Source organism: Xiphophorus hellerii, chromosome 20 (assembly GCF_003331165.1).
Source record: "Xiphophorus hellerii strain 12219 chromosome 20, Xiphophorus_hellerii-4.1, whole genome shotgun sequence".
NCBI classification, from domain to species: domain Eukaryota; kingdom Metazoa; phylum Chordata; class Actinopteri; order Cyprinodontiformes; family Poeciliidae; genus Xiphophorus; species Xiphophorus hellerii.
Genome location: NC_045691.1, coordinates 20,301,759 through 20,307,805, shown reverse-complemented (window position 1 = coordinate 20,307,805; position 6,047 = coordinate 20,301,759). Strand labels below are relative to the sequence as shown.

Here is a 6,047-nt window from a genome sequence, read left to right as displayed (position 1 = left end):
TTAGTTGTGTATGTACAGTATACACTACATTGTGAACTTTTTGACCCTCTTTTGCACAATAGCTCAAGCTCAGTCAGATATGATGGACTGTGTATCCGATTATAGGTACTCAAGTTCTGTAACAGATTCTCAAATGGATTTAGATCTTTCATTTTTATCCACATTATTCTGCTGCGGTTCTGGCTGCATCTTTAGGGTCATTGTTCTGTTGTAGCTGAACCTCCAGCCCCAATTTAAAGTCTTTTGCAGCCTCAAACAGGTTTTCTTCTAGCATTTAGCTCCATCCAATAATGTGCATCACACATAGTGTCTTACATTTTGACCAAATTGTTGAAATATGGTCTCATCTGACCTGTCTGCTGTGTTCCTTGACTTAATGATGCTGTCTGCTCATCCATGTCTTCTGTCAAATCTCTGATAGAACAGTTGGTTTTATACTGGGAAAATTACATGCAGGTGGACTCGAATTACTACATAGGTCATTTCTAAAGGCAGTTGATTGCAGTAAATTTCATACAAGGGGATCAGATTAAAAGGGACACATTCCATTTCAATTATAGCATTCCCTATGTCAGTATACCAAATAAAACACACACAAAAAATTAATCAAAGTTTGTGGTTGTGATAAAATGTAGAAAAGTTCAAGGGGTCCACATACTTTTGCAAGACACTGCATGCCCAAATAGTTGCTCTGTTGACTAATTACATCCACATGTCATTACAGTAAGCCTTACTTTCTCTCTTACAATATTATCTGATGTATAAAGCTATAAAACCTCAGATAAAATCCTCCTTTAGCTTTCTAATTTAATTCCAGTAACACATTTACACATTCATATCACATTCACAGGGTCAAAATAGTAAGAAAGCAGTTTAAAGACAAAGATGCTGCCTGCTTTCCAGAGGAATGGATAAGTGTGAAGAGTCACTTGTTGAAGTAAACATGTTGCCATGCAACTCTGAAATCAAGTAAACATGGTGAGTAACCAGGTATTGACTCAATGTGACACAAAGTATATGCATGCAACGCAAAGAGTGTCAAGAGACTGCAGTGCTTAATATAACTCCAATTAGAGAAGCAATGCTAATGGCTTCTGTGGCAAATATAGTCCTTCCTGGACCTCTGCAGACACATGCTCAAACATCCACACCCACTCTGGGTTTACAGTGGAGACAGCAGAGGTTTGACAGTCTGAACACCATTTGTACTGAAGCATGTGAAGGCTCAAAAAAAACCACAAAGAAGAGCTGAAATTACCTCACATTTCCATGCTCGCACTGCCACCTTGTGACAAGAAAAAGCATCGAGCTACATCTGTTCAGCACCACAAATCTGGAACAGTAACTGGGAGGTGGTTTATTTCTAGCATCAGCATTAGCAAGCACTGCACCATTTTATATATAAGTGATGGGATCTCTTCCAATCCATCAAGGATTACATACTTTTTAACATTCTTAAAGGAAGGGCTGTTTTTCTCTCCCTAAGCAGCATAGAAAAATGTGAAGAAACGCACAGTATAGGGTTAAAAAGCAGACATTGTTCATATGACCTGATTCCTTTTGAGGAGCAGTCAGTGACAACAGAACCATCTGCCAGTCCACCTCAGGGTGGTTACTATAATACGCCACAAGGTGGCGCTGTTTAACTACTTATTTCCACAACTGAAACCAAAGAAACATGTTAATACGGTCAAATACAGTATATGTTGATTAAAACAGATCAGGCAGAAAAATACAGACATGGTTAAGAACATTAGGCAGTGAGTTGCTTCAGTCAGACTTTGCTCTAAACATCACCTCTATTCATAAATTATCATTTTTCATCACACCTTTAATTTTTCTAAGCTACATGTATTTATTTATGTTGTTCATTTATTTATTTTCCTTTTTATTTTAACTTTCTGATCATTTTTAGGCACATGCTTTTATTTTCTTTACACACCCCCAACCTTAACGATTTTGTAGACCAGGTCTGTAAGGGTTTTTCTGAAACTCCTGACCTCCCAAACAAAACAACTTCAGTTTCTTTTTTCAACAAGATGAAATACATTTGCATTGAACTGTGATTTTATAGCATTATGACAAATAAATAAATGTTTCAAAGAGTCAGTTAGTTATTTCTATTTATCTGTTTTTGGTTAAATACGCTTTAATATCATCAGTAGAAAGGAATATCCATCTCCAGAAGTAGAAATCCAAACCGTGCATGGCCTAAGATGGAGCCCTGTGGGACTCCATGTGAAAGCTGTATTGAAGCTGATCAATTTTCTTCCATGTTTACTGAGAACCTCATGCCTTGGAAATCTACAAGCTGGGACAAGCAGGTGCTTGATATCATTTACAGCCGGACTTAATTTGCTAATTTTATGACCGGATACACCACATTATGGTTGTGGCGTGTAGGCATCAGATGTTTTACCACTTCACTAAAAAGCAACATCAGTGTTAACGTCTATAGAGGAAACACTACAACTTGAAGAGAGTGTATTTTCTCTAAAATATCTTTGTTTTTATGTGAAAGAATTAAGCTTATCTACAGAGAAAAGAGTGATATACCGCTCTTAAAAGAAAAACATAGAAGTTCAATTTAAAGTTTCAAATAGGCCTTGAAGGGGACAGAGGAAGCCCATCATTCAAAATCATTTGTGGGACAGAAAATCAACACTTCACATAACCATTTACTTTCTAACAGGACAGCAACTCTACACATAAGGTTAAAGCCACAATAAAATGGTTTAGCTGAAAGCACATACATGGGTTAGAATGGTTCAGTCAAAGTTCACACTTTTAAAGCAACTGAGAATGGGTGGCAATACTTGACATTTGCTCGACAGCCAGAGAAGTCTGACTGTTGTTTAAAAAAAGGGCTCAATATTTCTGGTTGTAGATGTGCAAAGTTAGAGAAGACTTACTCAAAATGACTTGTAGCTGTTCTACAATTTAAATAATTTCACTGTAGAAATTATTTAAGTTTCTTTGGTTTCAGTTGTGTCAACAGTATTGTGAAAGTGAAGCATTGCACCATGAAAGACAATGACTGTAAAATTCTTCATAAAACAGCCTGTTACGTTCTTAATTAAAATAATTTTACTGCTGAAAACAGATTAATATACTTATTTTTTTGAATTTGACTTGGAGCTGCAATTATCAGGTTTTGTTGCTGTGGATGACAAAAACTAGGCTAAAATGCATACTCAGAACTAGAAAAAGGTCGGATAAAACTGGCTGTAGCAGACAGTAAAATCAGTTTATTTGTGGTTTATTGTATAACTGATGGAGTCTGATACCACCTAAACAGGTGCAGGTTTCATCCTAAACAGCCCTTGCCCCCATAGCCTCATTCTGCACCAGCCTCCGCCTGCGGCGAGGAGATTGTAATTCAGCTCACCTACCAAGGAGAAGAAGAAAGAAGCGAATAAATACATCCCCTCCAATCCCCCCAAGGTTTAGCTATGTGACCTAAATTTTATTCTTTTGTGTGTCTGCCCGCAACAGGAGTTTGTCTTTTTTGTTCTTTCTGTGCGGACGCGGTGCTTTTTAGCACATTTGGGTTGTTTTACGACGCTCTTGTTTGCACAAGCTGCTCCTGACCTACATTTGCTGTGTCCCAGCCGCTCTCCGGTGAAACTCCCAGCTATCACAATGTGCGGGAGAGAGCAAACGTGACGGAGCGGGGGAGGGGTGCGGGGAGCGAAAAGGGAGTCACGCTGAGGTCCGCCCTCCCCGCACGTGTCGGCTTTCTCAAGCAGAGATCGTCTATCCAAGCGATGTTCATATGCCGCTTCTCCCTTTAAAAAAACAACTTGATCAATTTCCGGTTAGCTTTTGGACTTATTTCTTTAATTTTGTCATCTTTAAGAGGCTTATCACCAAATTAAAAGATGTTGATTTTCACAGTTTTTGTCTTACTTGCTGAAAACACTTGAACACACTAATGACTCCTGAACAATTTAATTTACTCTTAACTATTTTGTTTTTGGCTTTTTCTCTCCCATTCCTGACTTATGGAAACCAAATACAACAGTAATTTCCTCTCTATTTGGCTGACAAATCCCATTGCAGTAACAAAGGAAGACATTTATTCTGCTGTCCAAAAACCCATCTTATCCCATCACCAAAAGGATAATCTTCAAAAGCCATAATTAAAATAAATATATAAATAAATAAATACAAGAATGCCTCATACTGAAATACATACACTTCCTACATAATGTAGCCTGTATAGTATAAATTCAGCTCAGAAGCCCAAATTACTTAAATACCTGCCTCTAGCATAGGGATGATTTTATTGTATTAAATCATTATTATTGTTGTTGTTTGCTTTTTATCCTTTGTTATTGCTTTGTCTTTTACTTTCTCCTTTCTCTTTTTTTATTATTTCAGTTAGATTTACTCTTTTTTATATATGAAAACGAGCTCAGTCACACACACACACACATTCTCCCTACTATGCATTGCTTTTAAGATAACATTTCAATTATGCATTTTCAAACCATCTCCATTGCTTTGTAGTTTCATTCTGTGTTTTTTTCTTTTGTTTGTTTTTGTAATATTCTGTGTATTGCTGAGTTTAAATTAAATTGCCACTCTTCTTACCACAGTCCAAAAACCTGACTGCTGGGTTAATTGATTACACTAAATTGCCTTTAATTGTGAATGTGTGTGCCTGGTTGTTTGTCCTGTGTGTCTCTTTGTTGACCTGTGATGGACTGGGAAGTTGTCAATGATGAACCCCACCTCTCGCCCAATGACCATAAGAGACAAGAACTGTCTACACAAAAAGATTTACACTGAAATTTATTGAAAGTTTTTGAGTTTTCATATTAATTAGCTCTATATCTATTAAGTGGTTCCAATGGACAGCAGAGCAGGGCTAGATGCATATCACTTTTCCATATTTCTAATAGTAAAAATAATTGAAAATCATCTATCATTTTCTTTCTACTACACAATAATACTGAGCTTTTGTGTTGTGCCACATAAAATGGCGCAACACCTCACAAACACTTTCAGGTTTGTGGTTTTAACACGGCAAAATGAAAAGAAGCTCAACAGTCACAGTGCAAGACCAAATGTACCTGGGGGGCCAAAGTGCAGCGTTTTTCCATTAGGGAAACATTGAAACAAAACAAAAAAACAGGGGAATAGTTATCCACAGAGCCACTTTTGGTTCCGGAGATGCAGGCTGCACATCTCTGACCTAGCAGATGAAAACAGTGATTATATTTCAATGTGACTGAAGCTAAAAGTGCAATGGCTTGATTTTTATTTCATCATTAAAGTAAAACTATGAACGTAAAAATGAAATTGATCCAAGGGACCAATTAGTTATGGTCTCTTTGCCAGCACATATCACCAAAGGAAATTGATTTTGCATTTTTTTCTTTAGTACAGAGGTCATAACAGGAGCCAAGACATGTACTGTATATATATTCTTCTGGATCTGATTAAAAATGACCAATTCACCCAATTTAATTTAGATTTTCTTTAATAAAACAACCTTCCTAAGTCTGAACATATTGGCCAGTACCAATCACCAATCCCGATGATAAAACCCCTCCGAGTGAGACATCTCACTCTGTTTTCGCATCTCTGCTGGCTTCCTCGCGCTTATCTCCGAGCCCCGGCAGCTCATTAACATAAAATGTGTGTCAGTAGGGCAGCGCGAGCTCACATGCCATGCGCACATGCTGTAGAGCTTTTAAGCAGCATTCCAATGTCGAACGAGCCCAACGCACCGTGTCCACGCGGGGCCGTGGGCCAATGAAACAGTGGGAAACAGTAAAATGAGTTGCGGGGTAGGGTGGTAAGGGGGGGATGTTTTCACAGAGCGTGACGGTGAGGGAGAGAAAGAGAGAGAAAGAGAGCATTCTTGATTCCCATCAACAAACAAGCAGGGACTGAAAGAAAGAGAGAGAGAGAGAGAGAGAGAGAGAGAGAGAGAGAGAGAGAGAGAGAGAGAGAGAGAGAGAGAGAGAGAGAGAGAGAGATGACGAAGAAAGCTGGTCACATTTCTCAGGCACCTGAAAACGTGCGGCTTATTTTAG

General features: G+C 38.2%; 1 long non-coding RNA gene across 1 annotated transcript; it reads right to left on the bottom strand.

Moving 5' to 3' along the window:
• Positions 1-3,215: 3,215 nt before the first annotated feature.
• Positions 3,216-5,953, bottom strand: LOC116710807 (uncharacterized). The gene is made up of 3 exons (XR_004337130.1): positions 5,538-5,953; positions 3,596-3,788; positions 3,216-3,388 (listed from the first exon to the last, which is right to left on the bottom strand). It is a non-coding gene; the product is annotated as an uncharacterized LOC116710807 (long non-coding RNA).
• Between the last annotated feature and the right edge of the window lie 94 nt (positions 5,954-6,047).